Source organism: Apus apus, chromosome 1 (genome assembly GCF_020740795.1).
Source record: "Apus apus isolate bApuApu2 chromosome 1, bApuApu2.pri.cur, whole genome shotgun sequence".
NCBI classification, from domain to species: domain Eukaryota; kingdom Metazoa; phylum Chordata; class Aves; order Apodiformes; family Apodidae; genus Apus; species Apus apus.
Window position 1 is genome coordinate 73,206,701 of NC_067282.1, and position 27,522 is coordinate 73,234,222.

General features: G+C 39.2%; 1 long non-coding RNA gene across 1 annotated transcript; it reads right to left on the reverse strand.

Moving 5' to 3' along the window:
• Positions 1–1,452: 1,452 nt before the first annotated feature.
• Positions 1,453–26,351, reverse strand: LOC127379971 (uncharacterized). The gene is made up of 4 exons (XR_007888397.1): positions 26,264–26,351; positions 26,030–26,085; positions 2,782–3,214; positions 1,453–1,560 (listed from the first exon to the last, which is right to left on the reverse strand). It is a non-coding gene; the product is annotated as an uncharacterized LOC127379971 (long non-coding RNA).
• Between the last annotated feature and the right edge of the window lie 1,171 nt (positions 26,352–27,522).

The window sequence follows — 27,522 nt, forward strand, 5'->3', positions numbered from 1 at the left end:
AATATGGTCACAATAATGGTCACAAACTGGTACACAGGAGATTTAACCTGAATATAAGAAAATACTGCTTTACTGTGAGAGTGACAGAGCACTGGAACAGGCTGCCCAGAGAGGCTGTGGAGTCTCCTTCGCTGGAGACATTCAAAACCCGCCTGGACAAGCTCCTGTGTAATCTGCTCTGGGTGACCCTGCTCTGGTAGGGGGTTTGGACTAGGTGATCTCCAGAGGTCCCTCCCAACCTCTACCATTCTGTGATTCTAGGGTGACTGGCACCAGCTCATTAGGATCACCATCTGTCTGAGAGAAGACAGATTACGGCCAGTACTACTAGCTATTACTGCTGAAACAAACCAGTTTGTTGTTTTCACTAAATATTGAATCACAAATGTTTCTTAAGTTTGGTCCTTACAGGTACAGTTAATAAAATTCCATGAGGTCTTCAGATACTTTTTGTGGACAATAGGAAGTGCCTGCTAGGCTTGGCATGTCCACGCTTTTCCATTTTAAGAGGTTGCTCCATGTGTATGGAAGGGAGGAAGTAGGCTTCTAGAATACTTACAACTTTCTTGTGCCTGTCTTAAGCATGTGCACATGGTGCATCTCTTTCATCTCTAGCCCTAAGATGTGGGTTTTATACTTCATTTACAAAGTATTAAACAACCACAGAGAATCAAAAGAAGCAGACGTGTGATTTGACTGAAAGAACAGGGAAAAGAGAATATTTTTTCTCAATTCTGATTATCTTCATTTTACTTACATGATGAAATGAGAAAGCATGTTTTCAAATGGAATTATTTGGAATCAGACTAAATGCAGGATGTGTCATTCATCTGAGATGTAGAAACTTCTGGACTTGTTTAGGAAAGCATTGCTTTAAAGGGAGTTCCTCAGAAGAAAGCAATTAAATGTAATTTAGGAAAAAAAATACATATTGCGGCATAAATGATGAAATACAATTGCAAAATTTATAGCTTTCTCTCCTGGATTTATTTTTTCTGGTTGGACCTTCTCCACAGACCTGGATGTATCCTGAGCAGCAATGGCTAATTTTACTGGGAAAGTTTTTAGTGGTTTTGGGTGTGGGAAAATACCTACCAAAAGGACTTCTTGCTGTTCAAATCAGACTTTCAAAGTTCTGATCTGACTCAGATTTGCAAGGGTGAAAAACAAGTGTATTGAAAGCCTATAAAAATCAATGGCAGTCTTTCTTTTTTACTTCACTGACCTTTAAAAATTACTTTGAAGTTGATATTCTGCCCTCACTAACTTTGGTGATTCCTGGATGAGATCCACATAAAGTGTTTCCTTCCTCTGGAACACTTATTTAAAAAACAAGGAGCTTCTCTGTACCAGCACCACTGGTAAAGTGGAACCAGAACTCAGACAACTTTACATTGGATCAATTGTATTTATTGATTAAAGTACTTTGAGCAATCCTGGTGAATGCCTGTATCCCTCCTACCAAAATATTGCAGATGCTGAGAATTTTTCTTCTTTATCCTTGATTCTCCCCAAGGAATTTCTGCTGTCTTCCTCCACGGGGCTCTGTGCACGCACTGACTGCAGATTGGAAAGGTCATGATGTTTTAAAAAGTGACCTGAGTTTTCTCCTTTACAGGTGGCAGTAAAAACCTGGATATTTTCTTTACAGCCAATGATTTTGTATAAAAAACAAACAAACAAACAAAAAAACAACAACAAAAAAAAACACAAAAAACCCCCAAACAAACAAACAAAAACACACAAAAAACCAACCAACCAAACAAAAAAACAACCAAGAGAATTAAGACTACATTCTCTCATGTAGCTTAAGTACTGCCTACCCGTAAACAACTACAGTGGCAAACAGGAAAATACGTATCTGTGCACACACTCTTGTGAGGTTGATTCCTTTGCACTTTCATGGCTACTACAGAGACATTTTCCTGGTTTCAACGTTAGAAGCTGTACTTCAAAATGTATTAAGGTACTAAATGTAAAGGCAGAAATGTCAGTCTCAGGTGTCCATTCACTTGATCCCAACTAGTTGGGACAGAGGTTCATATGCTTCAAGTGGTTGTGTTTAGAAAAGCCTTTCTTTCTATCTAAAGTTACCTTCTACTAGCACTGTCACAGGGTACAAGTTCTTGGAAGCTGTACTAACAGGATTGTTTCTCTTCCTGCTTGTGTGATCATTTTAGCCTTAATTATAGCTGTTCATTTATTAAAATAAATAGCACAGGAATATAATAATTTTTACATTCCAGCTGTTCAAACAGTCTTTTTATTTTCTTTGTGTGCATGGTTCGGTAGGCAATTTATTGTATCCGTGTTCCTTTTATATTTATACTCTTTTTTTGTAAGAAATGTGCTTTATATTTTCCAGATATGTTTGGGAACTATGTATGGAACCATCAGTAGTTCAACACAAGGCCAAGCAAAATATGATCTTTGGCCTTTTATTAAGAGCACAGGTGACCAATGATGTTAATAGATTTCTGATTCAGATACTGATTTACATGGTATGCTTGAGACTGCTGCTGTGCAGCTTATTATTCCACCTGTCCCTTTGCTCTTCCCTTTGTGAATTACCTTCTTGCCCCTTGTGGAGAATGGCCTGTCTTCCCCCACATAAGACTAAATAAAATGCCCTTTTCCCTAGACTTGGCTTAAATGCTTATTAATATCCTATGTGTCTTCTCCTAAAAGGATACTAGTACCTGCCTTTGTGATAAACACCACACTCCATTTAACAGCCTCCTTTGAGCTAAGAAGCTCTGTTTCCTAAATCAGACAGCTTACAGTGGATGAGTGAGTGTAGATTCAAGGCCAATGCCTCCCCATCCTCCTCCAGTGAAGGCAAAGGAGGGCTTCCTTGTTTCCATCCTCTAGAAGAAGAGTCAAGAGGGCAGAGAGGATCTGACCTCAAGCTGTTCTCCCATGCTGTCAGTCCTGAGGAGACACAGGGAAGGGGAGGCTTCTTGCAGCAGCAGAGAGATTCAGCAGTGTTGGTTGGAATTCAGGGATGATTCAGAGCATGAGTTACAAAAAAAGTGGTTAGGAGCTGTTTATTATTTTGATCCATTTTTATACATTACTAACTCAGACTGGAAGGAGAATAGGATCACTGAATCTAAGTGGGGTCTTTAAAACAGAATTCTTCTTTTGTAGTTTTTTGTTGTTATCTCACCATCTCACTCATCAAACCAGGCTAATGGCTTTCTTGCATTCAGTGCTGGAAAACACATAATGAAGCACAGTTCTGGTTATAAAAAGATAAAAGACAAAGGAAATGGTATTTTGCATCTACTAGGGAAATGGGACACAAAATATGAATGCCTTGATTTTCATCAGCATTTAAAGTTGGCAGTACATTTGTCTGGTCTTAAAGTGGATATAGACCACTTTTAAACCCTACTTTAGTACTGGAATGGTGTAAAATGTTCTTCTAAATCAAATTAAACACAGGGTCTTCTGACCATTTGTCTTCTGACCACAGACACTGTAAAATTCTCATGTAGTCAAGAAATCCTGCAGCTTTCCTGCATGTTGACAGGTTTAAATAACCAGGAAGAGTGCATACAAGGTCTGCTTCAGCTAACTTATACATGGGAATGCCAGTTGCCTACTTATAGCATATAAAACTTCTCATATCCCAAAAACGGCAAGCCTATATAATTCACCCCAAATAATCCTGGAATCCTGAGTCCGATTTGTGAAAGGAGCCAATGAATTCTGCTTCAAGATTTTAAAAATCAGATGTGTTTCCCTTCAAAAGCAAGAAAGAAAATATTTGTGAAAGTGTGGTTGCTCACAGAAATGCCCCCTCAACCTGACTCTCTTGATTTTCTCTGTGTTCTCCTTCACACAGACCAATTGTCAGCATGTTCTAAGCATATCATCCAGCTTTCAGCATACTGTAAGATGCTCACAGAGGAAAATACGCCATTATTATGAAATACAATGTGCTGTCCCATAGGAGATACTTGGCAGAAGGAAGAAAATAAAGACAGTCTGAAACTACAGCTAACATTTGCAAACTCTGTTACAGAGCCTGCAAAATAGGAGAAATACTAGCATGTTTCAGATATATTGGCTCACCTATGTGGGGAAGAAAAGAACAGTTTCCCACACCTATGTTATGCACCTTGTGATCTAGACACAGGTCTAACCCCCAGTTCACAAGTAGTCATAATGGGAGAGAATAGATTAAAGGCAAAGAACATAAAGACACAAAAGAAAGAGAAGAAGCTCTCCTATTTTATGATCCGGGATGTCTAAAATGAATCGTAAAAGCTGGCCTGTCTTCAGAAATGTTTGGTTGAAGTTCCAATATCCTGATAATGCTTCATGAAAAACATTTTAAGCACTCTATGTAGTGGCAATTGTGCATGTGTTTTTACGTTGGAGGGTCTGCATTTTAGGTCTTCACCTTGGAACAGAAGTTCCTTTTTCTGCTTATGAAGAACTACTCATATGGTAGTGATACTGGTGTTATAAGCAATGTACTGAAATGCTGGTAACCTAAAACAGGAGCTAAAATGTTAAGATATCAAGAGAGGCAGAGTGCTTGTCTGGAAAAATTTAGAATGTTGCTCTGAATAATAAAAAAATATCTCCTTTCCACTTAGACAGTAAATAAACTAAAACAAAAATAAATGCTGTCCACAGGTATGGCAAAAATAACTGATTCTTGTGACAACCATGAACAGATGCGTGAAGAAACCTTCTTCCCAAGGTTCGCAAAGTGCTGCTTCAGGGCATCAAAAGGCTTTGTAGCCTGGACTGATGGCTGATATTCTACTGAATACCACACACACGCTACCAACCACCAGGGAAGTTGGAGATAAAGTGATTTTGTCTGAATCCTTTCCCCTCACTGCTTTGCACACATCAGCAGACATCCAGTCCCATGCAGAACTTTCCAAATTGCAATCACACGTTGTGCTTCCCTGAAATGTGCAAGCCATCTGCCACAACTCTGTTTGGTTTTGGGCCATTTCTTTGTGAATAGGTGCTTATCAGTTTCTCTTGTTATTATTTGTACTTTGAGGTAGGCAATGCGGAATCCAAGACCACCAACGCTGTCTTTGACCAGATGCATACAGAATTATTTTCTATAAATAATGGAAGAAGTTTCTGAAAACTGTATTCCTATTTATATTTCTGTTGGATTTTTCATTAGTTCTGGCTTGCGCGTTTATTTTTTAATGTGTCAATGAATAAGAATTGCAAAGTATTCTAAGTATATTATGACAATAGTGCTCATAACTTCAAAGAAAAAGACCTGGTTTATAAATAAGGGTGAAGACAGAGTTTATGATTGGCTACAAATGTATGTTAGTGTTTGAGAACCAGTTTTAGCAAGTGTTTTGAAGTATGTGAAATATTAGTAAGCAGTACTTTTTTTCCCCTGTGAATAGCTGAGATGGCCATCATTGATATATGGGAGGCAAAAGGACAGTTTTGTTTTGTTTTCTTTTGTTTTGTTTGGGTTTTGAAGAAAACCCTGCTGAAGAAGTGGCTTTTTTATTCCTTTGACCTACATGAGCTTAAGTCTTGGTCTGCTCTCCCATGAAGAATTCCATAGCCAGTAGTTCTAATCCCCAAATCACTCTCCCTGAACACTGCCTAAAAACCAAAATACGTCTTTCCACATACTGTCTCAGTAGGGCACAGCTGCTCTTTGGGTTGTGGACAGAAAGGTGATTTGATGCACACTTCCTTTGTACATGCACATGAATATGTGCATCTACATTACTTTTTTCCACAGGAGTTATCCAGAACATAGTAGAAAAAAAAAAAAAAGCTATTTTCTCACAAAATGGAAAAGGACTTAATGCTGCAATAACTTGAAGTATTAGTTTAATGGAACTTCTCTTTGAAGGTCACAGGTTTGTGTATGTGTGAAAATAAGATGTAAAGTCAAAGAATCATGAAATAATTTGGGGTTAGAAATGACTTGCAGAGCAGAGCCAAGTCTGAAGTTATTTCAGGTTGCTCATGGCCTCATCTGGTCTGGTTTTAAATACCACCAAAGACAGAGAACTCACAGCCTCCATGGACACGAAATGTAATGTTGTCAAATGCTTCCATATTTTAAATGGGAATCTCCATGGCCAGCGTAGTATTTCTACAGAGTATCTAACATTTCATATCCATCCTTGCACAGTTAATTTAGATTTTCCTTTTTCAGAAGACTTCAGGGCAAGGGAACATCAGGCAGGTCTAGGACAACTATCTGCTGCCAGCTGGCTGCCAACGCCATCTGTCCAGGAGACAGCTGCCCACTGGACACTTCTATATCACCAACTCTCTGCCAAGACAGCTCTACATTGCTCAGCAGAAGGTGTTCAGTTGGCAGTGTACAGTTGGCAGCATACAATTGTCCCTTTTCAGTGTCAGACATACCAGTGTTTAATAAATAGCCACACAGATAGGAAGGCAGTAGACACAACTTTTAAGCTCAAGTACCTTTAGTCAGACAGACTGAATCTCTAAAAGTTTTTTTAATTTTTTAAATCAAAAGTGTTCAGTCCATTTGGGGCCCAGTTGCCAGGAATGTTTTAGTAAACAAACTTATTTTAAAAGAAAAAAAAATATTCAGAGGAAATTAATTTAGACGTTTTAGCCAGAAACCTGAACCTGAGTTTTAAGTTTATCCCATGACCATAATGCTCCATCCAAAGAAATAAAAAGTGTTGTAAGCTTGCAGAAGACAGCAGTGCAAACAAATGACAAACTGAGACTCAGTAACAGATAAATTCAGGAAGATTCGCAGGTATTCTGCAAATATATTTCAAGCAGAAAAGGCAGCAATATGTGACAGACTCAATACTTATAACAATTCTTCATACACCTCTTACATGGTTGCAGTCTGGAGAACATGTTGTTTTAGGAAACTACAAAACCAGGTTGGCTGCTTAGTTACAGAGTCATCCAGTTTCTTAGTGTTTCTTTCTTAACCTACATTGTTTGCACCACTTCTAACAATAATCACTAGGGAAATCTCTGCCATACACACAAAATTTGCAATGATTTTGTCCTGAGTGGAGTCTCACTGGTGCTCTCCTGTACCAAACCACTGGTGTTCACTATCTTCCAAACTGTTTACGGAGGGCGGGTACGAGGGGAATGCTTTGAAATGTTTGGCAGCACTTTAAAATCACTAAGGTAAATTCTTTTAAAAGTATATGTCTACCCATAAAGCCAGATGCCTTAGAATCTTGAATTCAGTTTACGGATGTCTGAGAGAGAAGAGGAAAGTGTAAGTAATGCTTCTTTCTCCATCTCATTTGAAATGTTCTTATGCTTGTCTGGATAAATTTTCACAGGGTGATTTTGAAGTATGGTATAATTTAAGGAGGAAAAGGAAGCAGTTCTCCTACTGTGGCAGGCCAGAAGGCCACCCAGTCCATCAGATAGTCCTGTGAATGGGCACAAAGTATTGGATTTTTAACTTATCAGACATCTAGGAGTAAATTCCAGTTTAATTCCAGTAAGTTCCCATGCACGCTTGCCACCCAGAGGGCCAACCACATCCTGGGCTGCATCAAAAGAAGTGTAGCCAGCAGGGCCAGGGAGGTGATTCTGCCCCTCTACTCTGCTCTGGTGAGACCCCACCTGGAGTGCTGTGTACAGTTCTGGTGCCCTCAGCACAGGAAAGACATGGAACTGCTGGAGAGGGTCCAGAGAAGGGCCACCAAGATGATCAGAGGCCTGGAGCATGTCTGCCATGAAGATAGGCTGAGAGAGCTGGGGCTGTTCAGCCTAGAGAAGAAGTTTAAACAATTTGGTGGGGCAAAGGGAATCACTGTTCCTACTGTTGGTAGGTAAGTTGTCCAGTGGCAGGAGTTTTGGATTTATCACTAAATCACTATCTTGTTAGCATCTAATCTTTCTCAGGTACCTCCTTTTAGGGCTCTAGTCAACCCTTCAAAAGTGGTCTTTGCTGCAGTCTAGAGGAAGCTGTAGGAAGCAGAATACAGGCTGGATGTCTGGGTTCTTTTGCCAAAGCTTCTTGGCTTTTCTGTGCTGAACTTGACTCATTTTTCTTATGTTTTGACCTCTTTGACACTGTTCTTTAGAGGCTCTGTATTGCATGTACTAGAGTTGCTGATGCAGCTGAAGACCAAACAGTCACAGCAAAAATCTAATGGCTTATTCATCAGGTTATCAAGATCCAACTTATCTTTTAATAGCCAACACCTTTCTTAGCTGCAACTGTACGTTACTTGGTTCTGAAGTACAGAGGCAGCAAACATTCTCTTAAAATTATTTTTTTTCATTCTTTTCAATGTGGACAGAAATGGTTAATGGACTTCATTACATTTTTTAATCACCCAGTCTTTTTATAGCATGATTCTCATTAAAATGTCCTGACATTTCTGTTCAACAGAAATAATAATAGTAATTTTTATTCCTTTTAACACTTTTATTCCCAAAGTGCTTCAGAGACTGATAAACTACAAATAATGAGTAACCACAACTGAAATGCAGCCAATTCTGAGGTAAAACACAGCAGCTATAAAATGGCAAACCATAACATTTCAAAATTGGTTAGGAAAGGACAGAAGGAGTAATAATATATGCAAGAGAAAAATCTGAGGAAATATAAGAATACAAACCAGAAATTCGATCAGTACATGCCATATTTAAAGCTCATACTAAAAATAAGAATTGCAGGGGGAAGGTTAGTAGCTGAATGTTCTTTTGATCCTACATTCAGCTTATTGCCAGTTGCACTTGGTGTGTGATAAAAGCAACTGGACTGTGGGACCAAAATGTGAAACATTAGGATTTTGTTTCACATCACACCTATTATTAGGAAACCGTTTTTTCCAGTAAGAGCTATCCTATGCAAAATAAATAACTACCCAGGAAGAGAAAAAGGCATGGGGAGGATCCATCAAGTTCAAGCCAAGGAGCACTCTGTGTTGGTCAGCACTCGTATTCCCTGTCCCACCTCTTCCACAGAGGGAAGGATGTCATGGTTGCTAATTCACATTAGGGCACATGGTGACTTGATGCTTTCCCGTGTTCTCCCTCAGTAATCTGTACGGAAAATGAGGTATCCAACCACCCACCATTTAGTTTGCAACTGTTACTATAAGAGGCCCTCAGTAAACTCTGCCTTGTCTGTATTCTTTTGCATTGGACAATGTAGACCCAAATGTGCTATTAGTCTTTTCCTGGCAATTTTTCTTCATCCACTTCCTGCATTTTCTGAGGTAGTGCTTAGCAGCCCCTACTGCAGAGCACCATGGTGCCAACCCCTGCACAAACATCCAGCTCACAGGCCCTGTTGGTCAGTAGGTCTGTTCCAAGGGACACCATAAACTTGTGACACTGGTGAAGGAAGCTGGTAACAACAGCTAAATGGTGCCTCGTACAGCAAAATCTTGACTTTAGGTTGCAATAAGACACCCCAGTGTTGTACATCCATGTCAGCCTAGGTCTAGTTCAGCAACAGAAGCAGACCTATACCCCAAGCACTGTTTTCCCTGAACAGCTCAGGGCACTAGGCCCAAGTGAAGGCACAGCTCCAGGGAAGGGAGACCAGGGGTGGGCAGAGCTGCCTACCTCCACTGTTGGGGGGACTCCAGTAGGCACCCTACTGAGGAGAATATTGTTGATTCCTATGATTAAACTCTCTCCTTTTTCTATCCCTGGGCTGGCATTGTCTCTGGAATCTGGAGGAAAACCTCCAGATGTGTCTGGGGAGAGAGGGTGAAGAAGGGAACTGCTCTATCGTTAATCCAGGGTCGAATTTTGCCACATCTGGCCTGAGGACAGAAAAGGAATTTGGGGCATTGTTCCTTCCCTCCATCATTAGGACAACAAAATTTGATATTGCATATGTTGCTAGAAAGTCTGGAACTAGCTTTTGATAGGCAGTAGAGCTTTAAGTCTTTTTTTAGATCCCTGCTGCTGTTTAGCTTTCTTGAAAAAAAAAACACCAAAAACACAAAAACTGATTTAGTGCATAGCCTGAAATTCAGATGGATACTCCATGTCACAAAACTATTTTGCTTATTCCAGCTGAAATGTGAGGAAACAACCTAGCCATTGACCATATATTAGACCCATCTGCTAGCCATTATAACCTCCAAACCCAGATGTCTCAGACCAAATTGTTTAGCAGATGGACATTTCACAGGAAAAGCATGGTGTTCAGTCTGTGTAGTAGGTGTGATGGGAAATATGCTGTATTGGTGTCCAGCTAGCACAAAGGCCAACTTCATTCTCTTTCCTCCGTTGACATTCTTCAGCTTCTTTTCCACATTTTTTTCTATTTGTTCAGACAATCTGATTCTCAAAACGATGGAATGATGCCTGCAGCCTCCTGGGTAAACTGGTGCTGTTAGCAGTTCAGCCAAATGCTTTACTATAGCTTAAGATTCCACCAGAAATCCGAAGCACTCAAGTGTCCGTACACTCCAGCTCAAGCAGACAGTGTGTAAATGTTTAGTCTGAGGTATTTTATTTTATTATCTTGTTTCTCTTCTATTTGAGAACTAACATTTAACCTGTCCTGGATTTTTACTCTTTTTTAAAAATTATTGTTATTCTGTAGTGGTTGAAAAATATAACAAAGTCAGTTTGCTGAGCCTGTGTCCTCCTAGTTTCAGAGAAAGAATAAAAAATTGTAAATTCTCTAGGTTGAGGGTGTAGGACATTTTTGTTGTGGTGTTGTGGACTCTGTTTCTGCAAAATCTGCGATTTGTGTAAAAATAAGTCCCTTAGGCAAAATATTTTCGGAAAAAGTTGTGGGTTTTTACTTGTTGAGAATTTTATTCAATATGGACAAAACATTTTTCCATTAAATGCTGGAGAGGTTTCAATGTAATGGGCAGCTGGGAAACATTATAGATCAAATTAAAACCTTCTGAATTTGATTTTTCATGGTGGTTGGTGATTATTACTTATTACAGTACATGTTAAATTGCCTTTGCTTGCTCCTGATGATTTAACTTAGACAGTCACTCCTGAGTAGCTGAAAGGTTTGAGCAATGGATTTGATTCCATTTGGAAAGAGGCTCCCAGACTTCAGCATAAGTTATATCTTTCTGATCAAGTATTTCCTGCCTTTCCTGGCTGGAGGTTTTTCTTACAATGAGATAGCTTGAAAGGAAGATCTCATTGTTATTTATTGTGGTGATGTGTGGGTGCTATTTTTTAGTTTTACTAGGTGACATAATGTTGTCTATCTTAAAATAAATGCTTTTTGAGAACTTCATTTTCACAGACATTTCAGATCAAATCCAGCTGAATCACTGGGCCAGCAGCCACCTCAAATAATTGAGGCCATTAATTTCAGAGTGACATCAATATTCAGTCTTCCCAGGAAGCAGAAGATTCAAGATTAGTTACCTAAGTTAGGATGTTGAATTGCTATTTAGGTTATTCAACTCACTTAAAGGTGAATTAAATCAGTGCTGGAGTATCCAGTCACGTATCATGGAAGCAGAGAAACTGACCTCATTGGTCTATCTACAGTACATCTTTGTGTTTATAGTTGTGGTGACCAGTAGTACCACAGCTAATGAGCTTTCAGAATAATTTTTATTTATATATTTTCAAGAGATCTGACGGAGAGCAGCAGACTCCTTATTTAGTAGATCGCTGGTCTAGAGGTACTAGTGAAAAGAAAGAATTTTCAGTAGCATGAATTCTTGTGTTGTTCACCACGTAATTTATTCAAGAGTGACTCCGGGCCTAAAAATGCTCAATAGGAGCCTTTCTTCTGCTCTTCATCCATTCAATTTCGTTTTAATTTGACATAAGATTTGACAACTGCTTCAGCAGTATTTTTTGTTAAGTCTGTATTTAACTAGTTGGGCAGAACTGCAACAACTTGTAACAAAGAAGTCTTAAAACTAAGAGGAAAATATTCTAAAGCTTCAACCAAAGTGGGCAATTTCTCTGTCCACCAAAACTTCCTTATGATGTAAGAACAGGCAGGATTAAGAACATGAACTTTTTACTTCTCTGTTTAAAAATAAGATGGTTCTTCCTTGTTGCTCAGATCCTTTACCTTTCTAAACTTTATTCCTTTTGGCATTGTACAAAGGTACCTCCATTATTTAACTTAGCAGAAACACAGAGACTTGGTGCCCCAGAGTTCAGGCAGGGTAGGAAAAATCTCAGGCAAAGTACTGCTCTGTTGGGTTGAAAGAGAAAGCTGTTTAACTCTGTTGCCATGTTACATGGGGGAGGAGCGTGAGCCACACATTTAAAGGGGGTGCTAAAGCCTTTCTTGTTACCCTTACTAAGTAAATCCATGCTCCTGGTTTCTAATGTCAAGATGGATTGCATTCCTTTAGTGCACTGCTTTCGGTATTGACCCAAAGGTCCATTAAAACCACTGGGTTTTCCATGTGGCCTTCACGAGAAGAAAAAAACAAACAACAAACCCACAAAAAACCCTTAAAAAATTAAATGTATTAAACAAAAACTTGAAACCCTTTTGAGAATTTTGTCTCCTTCCCATACAAACCTGGGCAAATATTACAAAATATGTTTTGTGAATTTTCATTCTAAATTTTAACTGGTCGCTTAATACAAAAACAATCAAGATACTTATCTGCTTTGTTCTACCCAATGTATGGGCAAAACTTCCTATAAAACAAGACTTTGTTAGTTCTTCCTCTGTAATCATATAGGAGCTCCAAAAATTTGACATTTTTTTTGCCCTTTAGTTGTAATGTAATGGTCTTCCTTATGATATGAGAATGAGGATATATGGCTGTGCATCTGGAAACTTTTTCTACTTATCTCCAAGATCTTAGTACAAACGATACTAACAGGCGACCAACCAAGGAAATTATGATGCTTGGACTGTGTCTTTGAAAAGGATGTTTTGAGTGATGCATGGCTATAATTTTGCAGATTGCATTCAGATGTCAGAACTGGCAGTCGCTTCTCCAAACAGCAGGTGTTCAAGCTGACAGACAAGATGGTAATAATAACCAACAGAAAATCTTACAAGGAATTCTATATAGCACAAGGTCCATGTTTGACTACATGCAGAGTCATTAGGCAGTGGAGGTTTTATTAAATCCACAGGCTGATAATAACAGAGACTGAATTCAGTCACTGAACTTGGGGAAAGACAGTAAGTGATGTTTATGAATGCTTCTTTATTCCTTATTGAAATGGCAAAGACTTTCCCAGTGCAATCTCCATATATTTACCCCAAGGCTATTCCATGTAAGCACCCCTGTAAGCACTCCTGAGACAATTATCTGTCCTAGCTTCTGGGACTGTCTCTCTGAAAAATAAAGTTAACAAAAAGATGGCAATAATATATGAGCTATGTCCCGTAAAAGTTCTGAGGCATAGAAGAGGGCACAGGAGACAAATTTACAATTTGATTTATCTTTAACCAGACTAAGGCTACATCAAAGTGTCCAAAACCTTTCGTAATGCAGCTCACATAGAAATGCTATGGGATAGTTTAGAAAGAATCAACAGAGTATTTCAACATAAAATTGGCAGAACAACCACCAAAGAAGCATTAAAATAAATTTAAAAATGCTACAACAACAACAACGGAAGAGTCTGTTTTGATGATGTCTCTGTTTTCAGACTATAGAAAAGATGCAGGGCTTGTTCTAAACTGCTGGATGATCCTTGACAGACCTGTGCTCCTATCCTGACACGTACATATTCACTTAAAATATACATTGTCAAAATTTCTTCCAGGATAATATTAAGCTAAAAAGGTGGGTGATCCAAAGAAAATGTGCTTGCTGTCCAAAATGCCTGTTGTTCCCTCACTTCAAATATTGACATTTGTCTGGGTGCTTCTCGTTGTTTAGGTTGTCCACAGACCAATTTAACTGAGGCCAGCTTGCTGAGAAACAGGACTTGTTTCAGTAGGAACTTTCTTGATCATTACCACTTTTTACTGCATTGTCTCATTTAATTTTTTAATTGTAATCAGTCAATGTAACTCCCAAATTGCTGAAGCATGCTACCTGAATTTTACCATGCCACACTGTTCTGCCTTCACAGTAATGTTAAGTGCACCATTTTTTCTACATTTGTTTTCACTTAATATTTAGGTATGCATTACTAGATCAATGTTGTTCAAGGGTCTGTTCACTGGTATGTTTCTTGGGTGTTTTAATTCACTGCTATATGTTTGGTGTCAGAGAAAGGCATTAAAATAAAAGTGTCACACATTATTACAGATCTATAGTCAGACAGAAAGTAGCTTTCTTTCTATAAAAATGTTTATTTCAGTCTAGTCTTCACGAAGAATGGCTGAAAGATCTTGGGAGAAGACAAATTCTCATAAAAACTTGCATTTTTTAAATGTGCTTTAATCTGTCTTTCTTGTTTGTAGCTTTTGCTTTACAATTACTTTATAAATTACTTTATTGCTCCTATAGTTATATTGTCATTTCAAGGGGCAAATTAATGGCACAGAAGAATACAAAAAGCAAGGAGAAAACTTATTTGATTCCAGAAAAAAAAAAAAATTCACAGTGAAGGAGATCAAACACTGGAATAAGATGCCTAAAGAAATATTAAAATCTTCATCCTTGGAAATATACTAGATTTGGCTGGATGGGATCCTGAACAACCTGCGCTAACTTCAAAGACAAATCTGCATTTAGCAGGGACTTGGACAAGATGACCTCCAGAGGTTCCTTCCAACCTAAATCATTCTCAGAGTCTGAGAATATTTTGTTCTTTTGTCAATAGTTTGTGAAGCAACTGCTAGCATACAAAGGCTTATAAAATACGAATTTTTTAAGGACAACAATAAAATGATAATAGTGTTGGGGTTTTTTTGCCTCTGAATGTTCTTTACAGTGTCACAAAATATTTCACCAAGTAACTAGAGACTGAATTCACTATGATTTGTACTGGGGAGGTTTCTACTGCTACTCCCTGGCTAATGGGCCTAACTCCTTTTACTTTTCGATGGCCTTTACCTTCCACTGATTTTGCAGGCACTTTACCAATTAAAATATCATGGATGAACGTCCTAATGAATGGTTCATTCCATCTCCCAGCAGTGGAAGAATCTTTCCCGCTGAATGCTGATAGTGCTTTCCCTTGTCCAATTTTAAGTCTCCCAAATGACAGGGTTTCTACTATCGCGTTCCATTGCATTTGCCAATCTAATTATTAAACAACAAAGAGATCTCAATCTCATGAAGTTTTCCCTAATCCAACCTATGTTTTCTCCTCTTATCTTTTCCTGTTAATCTTAATTCTATCTCCCATATTATATTGATATACCCGTCTCATTCCTTGTGTTTAAATTCTTTTCATTCTTTTTAGCAGCTTATATGTTATCACATTCATTTTCCTCTGGTTGTTGCTCTTCCCAGCCATTTTTTGCCTGTCTGAAGTATTTTTGATCACTGGGCATATGGAACTAAGCAGTGCCTTCAAAGCCCATGTGTACTGGAGCCAAGAAGCATTTAGGTTATTTTTCCCTGGTTCTGTGATGAGGTACCTCTGCAAAAACAGGACAGAAGTGCATGTAACTTTCCTTTCCTGAATTTACAGTGCAGCTGTAGAAATCTATCATCCATGGTCTCCATCAGGGCTCCTTCAACATTGCTTCTTCCCTATGGAACAGTCCCACTGTGCAGGTGTGCTTTGGGACGTCAGTGATGGTTCTTTAAGGGAGGTTGTTAAAATCACTGGGTTCATACTTCTCATTGGAAAAATAGAAACAGAGGATAAATGCAGTGAAATGTTCTGTATGCATTGAAACCAGCCAAGCCATGGGATCTGGCTCTAGCACAGCCTTTCTTTCAACATGTTTAAAATATTAATAGATGCTACCTACATGCCATGCAACTGTATGAAAGCACAGACTATGCAGAGATTTTCATGCAGCTCTTAACTCATATCATGTGTTATAAAAAGGTAATCTGATGAACATGGGACCAAGTGAGAAATACTTCAAGCACATGAAGCAAACAAGCAGAGAAAGGGAGAAGAGAACCAACTCAGTGTGGGAAAGGGGTGGAGGGAGCAGGCCAAGGAAATGATAACTCCCTAATGTAAATATGCCATATAGCTGTCCCACTCAAAGTTCACAAGATAAACTAACGGCTATCCAAATTCTCATTCCCTTTGCTCCTGCCAATCTTCACTCTGTCTGACTCCAGCCCTGAGGAGGCCTGCTGAGTGTGTACCTCTGTGTGTGTGCAGAAAAGGACCACTTGTACCTGCTTATCTTTCAGGTATGTTCTTCATTCAGCACTACCAGGAATATGTTTCTGTTTAGCCAGAAAAAAAGAACATGTTCTACTTCACATTGAACCTCCCTTGAGGGAAAAGCAAACAACCATGTTTAAATTGCAAGAATAAAAAGTTCACCAATTGAAAATAGTCTGATGGATCTCTAAACTCAAAACAGAAGCCTGGGAGGTTTGCCCACCAGTGCGAAAATGTGAGTCTGAATCACCAGAAAGTGAGGCCAGCATGCCAGCAAAGCTCTTGCTTCACTACATCAGGAGAAATCTGGGGCCCTGTGTTAACTGGCAATTCATCAGTCTCTGAGAGTTATCTACACACAGGCAAAAACTCTGCGCATCTACATTTCTACATCAGCCATGGTGAGGCATGCTGGCAGTCTTGCAAAGAGATGAATATTCAGACCACTCCCCAGGGGTTGTTACCACACTAAGTCTGACCTGAGAGTCACAGATACAGAACCCAACGTGCATCGTGTAGTGGCCCATCTACACCAGCTTCTGTTTATTATGAAGCTTGACCATAGAATCTATTAGATAAACCAGCCTTTTTTAAGCCTCTAAATAATAGCTGTGCTGCAGTTGTAAGCCAGTCACGTCTGTCAAAAGCTTGGGAAAAGCTGTACTCAGTTCAAAACAGTACTTTTATTTCCAACTTTTTAACAAAGACCAGCTTCTAAATATGATATCTTTTTGCTAGGGTTTCTGGAAGTCAACCTTTCTGAGTGTTTTTCTTTGGCATCTACTATTCCAGCGAAGAATTATCTTAATAATTTTATATAGAGTTGGTTAGTTTTTCATCTCACAGTTATTGGAAAAACAATGCTTATGAATTGTCAGTTTTTCCAATACATTCCAGTGTGCATCTCTAAATTTAAAGCGATAATGATTACCTTTTTTTTTTTTTTACTTTTTTTTGGGGCACATCTTAGGAACAACACAAATTTTCACTCTAGCCTGCCTGTGACCTCTGTCCTGCCATGTGTTTTGCAAGCAAGCTTTACACTGGCCTCTCTGCTTGTTCTTTGTGTTAAGTGATAGCAAAAAGTCTTCCTCTCAGTGGACAAAAGGGTTATCACCTTTTTGCTCTGTCTGGCATCTGCTCACAAACGGAAAACCCACAAAAATGAGAGACAGATTTCATAGAGATGGATCAGAGCTCTAAACTAGTTTGCTGGACTCAGCAACAGAAAAGCTACTAAGCAAGACTTTTAGAAAAACCTCTTCTGATGCTGCATCTCTCAGATTAGGAGGAGTGGAAGGTACAATTACATACTCTAAACGAGTGTGATTTTCAGGAGATACAGATTATGAAAAAGTTCCCTTTAAAATTATGTCAAAGTATGAAATTCTCCTCAAGCCTTTTTTTTAACAGCAGTTTTTTTCCTGTCTTTCTTTTGTCTGTGCCTGATCAAAATAACCAGCTTGTTCTAAGGATCCTTTTCTTTAGCTGTGTAATTTCCACACGTAATATGTAAACGTCAAGTAAAGAGATGCTGATATCTCAACAGGATCTTAAAAAGATGCTTCCCTCTTTACATCTAATATTTCTGTGATGCAGGAGTAGGCATCTCAGTTATTGACATAGATGTGAAAAGATGTATTTTTTATTTGTGAGACTGTAATCTGAAAATGCTCATTAGATTATATAAAGTAGTTATTTTTATTTCCTTGAGAATATTTTTGGCAAAAAGTTAATTGTTCAGAGATAAAAATCTTAGTAAAGCATGATTTTCCCATAAGGTGTATGCTCTGTTTTACTTTTTTGCTAATCTTTGCCCTTTTGCCAAAGGAAGGTGAAATATCATAGACCCATTGAATTATATGTGTTGGACCTTTAAAGGTCACCTAGTCCAAATCCCCTGCAGTGAGCAAGGACATCTTTAACTAGATCAGGTTGCTCAGAGCCCTGTCCAACCTGACCTTGAAATCCAGGGACAGGGTAGCTACCACTTCTCTGGGCAACCTGTTCCAGTGTTTCATCACCCTCATTGTAAAATTTTCTTACTTACATCAAGTCTAAATCTACCCTTTTTCAATTTGAAAACCATTACCCTTTGGCCTATTGCAATATTTGCAGTTCATTGTCAGGGAGCGAAAAGGATCAACTGCTCCCTAATGGCTGGGACACTGGGAGAGCTGGGGGCTGCCAAGGACAGCAGGGCAAGGCCTCATCAGTCCTTGGTCCATCCCACCACAAGGCCAGGCTGGGGGGCTGTTGGGGGCAATCCCAGCCCTGGGCGTCAGGCGCATCTGTGGTGATATGGCAAGTCCAAGGCTAAGCTGGAAGTGTAATGCAGTGAGTCAGGGTGAGGATTGTGTCTCATGAGGATAACCAGGACCAGACACAGCCTGTTGATCACCAGGCACATCCAGCATGATGGGCAGGCATGAGGCCAGACTGTGGGGTCAGGATATGGGTCTGGATCAGTGGAGTCCATGGGCAGGCACAAGGTGCAATGTGGTGGGGGCCATAGCTCAGGCTGGGGCCAAGCAGAACCTAAGCTTGGAGCAGCTTCCACAGGAAGGGGTGGTCATCCCTGGCTGAGTCCTCCTCAAAGTCTCCAAAGGAAGGGGCCAGTCCTCAGCTGCACTACTTCTAAGTCAGCCACAGGCCCCAGCAGCCAAACCTATACGACAAGGGATGTTGTCACAGTGCTTACATTCCTTTTTTTAGAAATATTTGAAAACAGTATTTTTAGAATCCACAAAGATGTCTGTTTCTGGTGAAGACTATTATTATTCATAGAAGATCTAAGGCCAGGTAGCTACATTAATGTCTTTTTTAAGGGGTGACAAAATTCAAATGAAAGACATCCAGTTGCCTAATGTGCTTCTCCATGCAGTAACAAGACACCTAACCCGCAAGGACTGTGTCGTGTATTCCATAGATCTTTTTAAAGAAAAGGTGTCTGATGGATCAGAAGAGGATGAAAGGGGCTGAGCAATGTGGTCAGGCTATAAGTATAGAGATTGCTCAAAGCTGACCATAAGGAAAATACTAAGATTCTACTTTACTACAGTTTGACAACCTCAGCATAACTCATTAGATACAGCAGGCCCGTTCCCTCTCTCAGTCTTTGTGCTGAATTCCCAGTTAGAGCTTTTCTTGAATAAAACCAGTAAGATCTTCAGTTTCCTACAATCTCTTGCAAGGGACTTAAGTTGACATTCAGCTGAACTCTTTGGAGCTGAGAAGCCTCACATTATTCTTCATAATTTCTTCAGTGTAACAAAAAGGATAACCATCAATCCATATAACCATGAAGCAGGGATTTCACACACAGGTATTGAACTTGAAAGGATATTGATCATTTGTGATGTTAGCAACTTGGTGCTTGTTGTAGCACCTGGTTCTTTGCTGTATTGAACACCTACCCAATAAAATTGCCTCAAATACTTAAACAGAGATCAGGCCCTAAAAAAAAGCAGAAACCCAACTGTACTGTCCCAGTCAGCCTCTCTTCTGTTCTTAGTAATGAACTGGCTCATTCTTTCTCAAATTATGTATTCTCACTTCTCCCTGTTGAAGACTGTTCCATTGTGAACTCAGACAATTAGTTTAAAATTGTCTCCTCTGCCTAGCAATGACCTGTTATGCAGTCTGGCTGCAGCACAGTAAGAAAGACTCTCTCTTTCTGGAACAGCAAACATAATCTTCATTTCTCACCCAATCCCATATGTGTTTTAGCAAACTGGGGGGTAGGGAGGAGGCCAGGGGAAGGAAGACAAGAGGAGAGGAGAATAGAAAGAACACTCTTTTGCATTGTGTAATCAATATAGTAGAGGCCCTGGAAAGCTTAACTCCTGAGAGGTTTGCCAAAAGTATTCTTAAAGAAAACAGTGAAAGAACTAATTATATGGTATAATTCTGGAAATATAGAGTCTCTGTGTTGCAATACTATGGCATCCTTATACACCTGGAGATAATATGATTTGCAGTAATTAAAAATATTTCTTATTTGGCATTTTTTCTGACTTGGTCTCTAAGTGTTTCACAAACCAAGTCTCTCATCTCCATTTTGCAGATGGACTAAGTGAGTTACTGCCTACAAAGGATTACCCCAAACACGAGTAGTAGAGCCACAATCAGAATTTGAGATTTGTGGGTGCTACCCTTTGCACAGAGTGGATAGCAACGTTGCCCCTGCATGGGCACTGACACTACCATGTGAGACCAGCAAATGACAGGAGCAATTTCTTTGGAGTGGATTTTGGAGAAGTTATCTGCTCTCCCTCTAGTCAGCTGCAGTTCTGTTATTGGAATCAATGGGAACTGAGTTTTAGATCATGAGGTTTTTTTTTAAGAAGCCCGTATCTTTAGTACATCTGATGTGTAGCAGCATCTGTTAGCAGGGTACCTGTTTGCCTTGTTCAGTGTGAGTGAGTCCCACAGGATTACACCTTTGTAGCTGAAAGCCTGTTCTAAACTCCACTTTGGGATGAAGGACCTGCTCTGCAGGCCATTAACTTCTCCACACTTAGAGATTAGAGATAATACATCAAACCTAATATTCCATGAACTTAGGGCTTGCTTACAGAGCCATAATTTTATTGTGTAAATAATCAGTCAAGATTTTGTCTGTCTGGTTGTGGTCCTGCTTCCAAAAGGGCAGGTGGTTAGCTTCAGAGTGCCTTGGATTTTTCTCCTGGCTGCAAATTAGCCCGAATCTTCACTAATATGGGAACTCCAGAGCCCCAGTGGAGTACCAACTAGTATATTTCAAAATGCTAGAGAAAGGAACACCTTTGAAGCTCTTAAATGTCTTCTCTCCTACTGACAATGTCTAGTACAGCCCTTCCTCTCCGCTAAAAAGAAGTCATGCTCACCGCATCCTTTAAAAATAGGGATAACAAAAGCATTTAGTGCAAAATAATTATTCCTAAAAAGAACCTCCCTTTTTTTCACCATAATTCAAACAGCTGCAGCCTTCATTTCAGTCCTGAAGGAGGTAATTTTAAAATTACCTCTATTCTGACATTTTGTATTTTGCAGCCAATTATATGTGGAGAGATGCATGGCTGAATCAGATTGAATTGAGTTGAACTGCAGCTAGTCCTGGATACTGCGACCACTAAGTGACTAAAACCAGATGCCTAGAGGAGAGCATCAAAATGGGACAACCTCACCCTAATACATTTTTATCATAGTTGTGTCTTTCAGCAACCTGCAATTCAGAGACTATGTGAAGCAGAGATTATCCTGAATTTAAGTTCTATCAGGAAAAAGGGAGCATTGGCTGAGGAGACACAAGGTCTAGTGCATTCACATGTCTACTACATTAATTTTAATTTTTTTAATGTCATATCACTCTTTGTTTTTCTCTAGTTCACATAACTTTGTGATTTATTTTACAAAAAGCCCATTCTTGCTACTTGGCCACAGTAGAGAATTTTTATTACAGCATGAAGAATTTTTCTGATCTGATGTCACCTAATTCAGAAGTATTTTCCCTTCAGCCACATGTCTACCTACTAGCAGTGTTTCCAAAAGATGCCAAAATAAAATCCTGTATGTTTAATGTTTAAATCATTATCTATCATATCTTGCAAAGGACAAATCCTAATGGGAAATAAACATATTCCTTTATTATAAGCTCTTATCAGTATGTTCAGCTTTTTTCAGGAGGACACTTGCATGTTTTGCCAATTATGTATTATAATCTGGAATACTATAGGGGGTCCTCCTGTTTGTTGTTTTTTTTCCATAACAAGACCTGCAGCTTCTTCTCCAAGTTGCTGGACAACAAATCCACTAAAATTGGGGTATTATGTTAAAGTTAATGATGTGCTATATAATTAGTTCCCCAACTTACTTGACTAGTGTTAATGTGTCAACTATCTAAACAATCTCATTAGACTAGTGGCATTCTTTGAAGGAAAATCTCATTTCAGCTTACATATGTAGGAGTGATATGTATTCCAAGCTTATTGGTAAGAAAGAAGTGGAACTATATTTACAATATAGAAGTTAAAGTTTTCTTTCTTAGCAAGTAAACTTATTGTGATTTTTAGCAATAAATTGTACTCATACACTGGTATAATTATGGTTATGTTTTCTCTCACATACTCCAAAAGGCTAGTATATCAGTGTGCATTGTACTATTGTTGTTCTAAACTAACTGAAGTCACCAAAGGAATAAAATGAAAAATGAGTTGATTCTGTCTGACGCAAAAGCAACTCCTGCTATTAAATACCTTATCTCAGGCTTTAGTCCATATGTAAAATGCACATGTATCTTTCTCAGTATTTTGCTACATTAGAATCTCCCCCATGTTCACTCAGTGAAAGTAATTCACAGTGCAATTTGACTTCTCATGCATGTCATTGTTGCACTTCCTGGTACACACGGCACAGGAGGCGAGGAGTGAAAAGGTCTGTGTTAATATGGCCTCACATCTCAAGGCAGCTATGGCAGCTGAATCATCCTCTGGTAGTAATACGAGGCTTTGTTTTTCTACCTTATGGTGCTCTGTACAGCCATGCTGCTGCTTAGGACCGGCATGAGCCTAAATACAGCGGGGCCACTAAGGTACACATCTCATGCTGCTGATGTGAGAGTGAGACACTTGGCCCTGTCTCCTGATCCCCAGCCTCAGCTTCTGTAGCTCCCTTGTTTGCCACACAGCGTATCTCCTGCCCTGGCTGCACATGGGATGCTGAGCTCTAAACCCGGAGAGAAATGCTGACGTGCTGTGCTGACGCTTCAGCTGTGCATCTCAGCCAGGCCCTCGCTTCCTCTGCCCTAAGCCCCACTCAAGAACAACAGTGAGAGGCCAAGGCAAGGTCCTCTCTTGCTCCTTTATTTTGACAAGAACTTCACATTTCTCACCACCATCCTAGGAAAAGTCCCGTCCCAGAACAGGCAGGGTCTTCTCTGAGGTTCATTCATTTGTATACTTTAGATGATGTTACTTTCCCTGCTGCAGGGATAATCCCAGTCTGCCTGGCCATTTGACTCCATATGAAGAACTTAGAGACTTCTTGCTGCTACAACTCAGGAAGGCTAATGCCCTTCTGACAAATGAACATGTTAGAAACACAAATACAATTATTCTTTCAGTCCTCATTTGGGTGCTTTGATTTCAAAAACATTGTTTTCATAGCTGACTCTCTAATATTGCTCATTACCTTCCTTGCTGCTTTGCACATTGTTTTCCTTTTCACTTAATATGTATTACTTACAGTGGGAGAAGTTCTGTGGCCAAAAGTCTGAGAACAAGGCCAGATTGGCAGGAGTTCCCACATCCAACATCTAGTTTGCCACTGATATTATGTGTGGCCTTCAGCAAATTGTCTAGTAGCACTGCTTGTTGAAGTCCCCTATGCATTTGGAAAAGGAATAGAAACAATAAGTTCTACCCTATGGTGATATTCTGACTGTCTCTTAAAGATTTCACCAAGCACACAGTGCCCCGTGCTTTGCAGGAGCAAACTGCATTTAACAGAAAGTGCGACTTAGACCCCTTACAACTTCATTGCCTTACCACGGCAGTTGTGTTTGCACACTCCAGCAGACACATCTGCCTCTGTGTTTTCAGGGGATTTAATCTGAAAATGTAGCATGGAAAAGAGGGTGTAAGAAGTAGAGTAATGCTTCTCACCAGCATCAATCTCCCTAAGAGGAAATCTAAGACTGGCCTCTTAGTTTAATGCCTTCTGTGGTGAGCTTGATTACAGCTGTTGTTGGATACCTGTGCTTATGCCTCATATAATTTTTTTCCAGTGGAACAATTCTGTATATATAAAATTATAAATATTTTTTATTTTTATTGGAAGATTTTTTCCATAATAAAACTAAAATGTTTTCTAACTGCTACATAACTAAAAGCCAAATTGGTCAATACAGTCCTGCTGATTTTTTTTTCACTGAAGTTGCCTTCAGGTGTGAAGAGTGTGGTGGGGAGCTGGTCAGCGTTTGGCAAGTTCTGCCAAGCGTCATCTTCTTGAACATGGCAGGTTTTTAATCTAAAGCACAATGTTTTCCATTGTGTATTATCCCAAAGCTCAAGTGACTGGCAGAAAAGAGCAGGTCCATTTACACACAGAGAAACAGTATACAAAGATTATTGAGTAAGCCTTTTTAAAAAGAGTAGCCTGCTATTTTTTCTTGATACTAAAGAAGAAGGTGAATTTTTTTAAGGATAGTTTCCTTCAAACATGAGTATCAGAAAAATAATATAAGAAAACTTTTTCTCTTGTTACAAAGTATTCATGCAAAGCTAAGTGTTATTATTTGTGTTATTACACATTGATAAGAAGGATGAGCCAGGGAGCCAGGGAGTTCTTTATGACAGCTTTCCTATGGGCTGTTTTCTCAGGTGTAGGAGAAGCAGTGCTGATGTTTTAAAAACACAGTTCCCTAACTGTTTCAGAAAGAACCCAAAAAAAGATTTAAAAATAGTTACATCAGGCCCCTCTGCTCATATTTCTTATTCTCCTGTGGAAGCACCTGTAATTAAAATCCACTCTCTGTGTTATCCCCATGATTAAGCCAGAATTATTATTGGCAACATTTTCAAGCCTTAGATGCCTAGATTTAAACATCTAAATATGTGGCTTGATTTTTGAGGTACTGAACACATGAATCCATGCACACGGGCATAAACACATGTTTTATTGAAGTCAGCTGGAGAAGCTGGGTCATAAGCATTTTTTGAAATCAGGGCACTTATTTAACTGTCTAAATATGAATTTATGAGCCTATCTTTAGACACACCCAAGTCTAGTTGTAGGCTCTCACAGATACTAGTATACAGTCCCAGAAGTGTGTCCCCTTCAAACTTCAGAGTGACTAATCTTTCGGTCCCATTCCAGAGCAACACTTCTTAAAATTACACTGGATGAAGAAAAAGATATCTGGGATAATTATTTCCACAATTTAAAACCAATTACTATTATTATTTTAATTCTAGGACTGAAAGGCTATTATCATTCCTCTGCAGTAACTAGCACCTAAATATTGTAGCCCTATTGCTAGTTGTGAGAATCAGAAAATCAGACTAATTGATTGCAGTTTTCTCTTTAACTTCTTTTAATTATTACAGTGCTTACTGAAATCAGTGGGGCAGCTTGTGATTACTGCTTATAAAGAGCAAGGGGGATCCCCAGTTAGCCCTTGCGATACCACGGCAGCACTGTAATTACACACTAGTCTGCTCCAGGCTCGGGACAATAATGCTCCAAGGGGCCGTAAAATCGACCACTGAAACCCATTTTACTAAAATTTTCCTGTGAAAGCTGATGTTAAGGTGTAATTATGTGATTAGCACCTGTGGAGGTGTTTGTCTATAGTGTGAGTTCATGCAGACATCAGAAGGGCAGGGTTTTTGCCATGCCTGAGAGGTCTGTTTTCAGACCTTCTTTTGTTCCATAAAATCTATGTAATAAAATGTGTCAGGAAAGTGTAGAAAACTATCTCAATCACTGCACATCTCTCATACAGTTCAAGTATATTAAGTGAAGTATTTGTATCCCAGTTGACAGCACAACATTGACAAAATTGATCTGAAGAAAGAATTCTTGGAATCCTGGTTTGTTTGGTTTTTTAGCTTTGAGAATTTTTCCTTCATCTGGCATTACAACAGCTGCCAGTTCTGTTCACCAGGCATTTCCTCCACTGATAACTTGACTGTGTCCCCCAAACCTGCCCAATGCAGAGCAAATTTAATTTCTTCTTCCTTAGTGGAAGGATCTGTGTGTTCTCAAAAAACAGTATAGTTCATAGTTGAAGGTGGTTCAGAAAATATATATGCACAAATAGATTTGTCTGGTTTCATTTAGCAAGATATTTTATGGTTTAGTTTACTCTCTCAGTTACCTTTAGATCATTCTTCAATGCCTTAGTTTCTTCAAAATAGAGGATCACCGGCAAGGCTGGAGTAAATAAAAATAACTGTGAGAGGTCAGAACACTCAACTGTGTAAAATTCAACAATATTTTTATTCCTAACATTATCTTTTAGAAATACATTTCTAAAACAATTGCCTCTGAGCTGGAAAAGATACAAAGATTATTTTATTAAAGTATGATAGCAAGGTAAGTTGAAACATACAAAGTAATCCTGGAGAAGCGCAACCATCTCTTTGCTTCTTTCATATTACAGAGGTTATAAATGTAGGGTGTATTCATCCTTTTTGAATCTTTACAGACTACAAATCTGTTATGTGGATGGTGTTTGTCTAGATTTGTGCTAGTTAATGGAACAGAATCACACACTTAATGTTTCACTGAACAAAGTGCAAATTCAGCTGGTTTGGCCAGTTCAGCTGATGTTTGTTCTCTCTCGCCTTGCCACAGAGAAGTCGTTCAGTGCAGAGGGCACTGCAGGGCTGAAGCCATCTGGACTAGAACTTTTCATCAGATCTGAAATGGTTCTTTTCCTTTCCTCGGGACAACTTTGTTTCCTCTGCCTTCTCAGCATGTAATTTATAAAGCATGCTCTAAAATTACCAGAGTCCTGAAAAAATAAGAGCTAAAATTCAAACCAAAGAATGATTTCCAATAGCTGAGTCCACACAGGAAAACACCTACGTGAATGTCAACAGTGTTTCATGGGCCAGATGCTAGAAAGGTCCTAATTTTCTTTATAAAAGAGTTGATGTACTGTCAATTCTAATTTTGTTTCTAAAAATTCCCAGAAACATACATTTAATAGAGAATTTCCATTTATACCATTTTACTCTACTGCAAGATGGGTTTCCCTGCTACCATTTCCATAGTGTAGCATTATATTCCTCATCTTCTTCAGTACCTCACTTCCTAGATGATCCTTACTCCATAAACAATGAGTGCCAGACTAAGTGGAGACACATTAGTTGCCACTGAAGTCTCAGACAATAAATAGCAGGAGAAGCTAAATTTAACTCAAGAATAGCAGACAAATGAGAGAGGTATGGTTCCAAGTGAAGAGTGCAATGTGCCTGCCAAGACCACAAAGGAAAACTGGGATGTTTCACTCCAGACACCCAGTAACAAAAGCTTCAGTCAACAGCAGCACGAGATTCCCAATTCAATTAAATGGCAACAGTGTCAGGGCTTGACTTCCTGGATAAAATATCACAACAGGGTAAAAAGGTGCTTTTAACAGCATCCTTTTTTTTTTTTTTTCCCCCCATGCATCTGTCCACTCACCATTCCATGTCATCCCCCTGCTTCTTGCTTACAGTTGTCCTGTCTTGTCCACAAGAATATTGAGATAGTACGTGTGCCATCTGCTCATCTCCTTGCTTAGAAAGCCAGAGGTCTTCAAGACAATAAGGTGGCCTGTACAGGGAATATACTCCACAGCAAAGAGGTAAAGTGAACTTGATA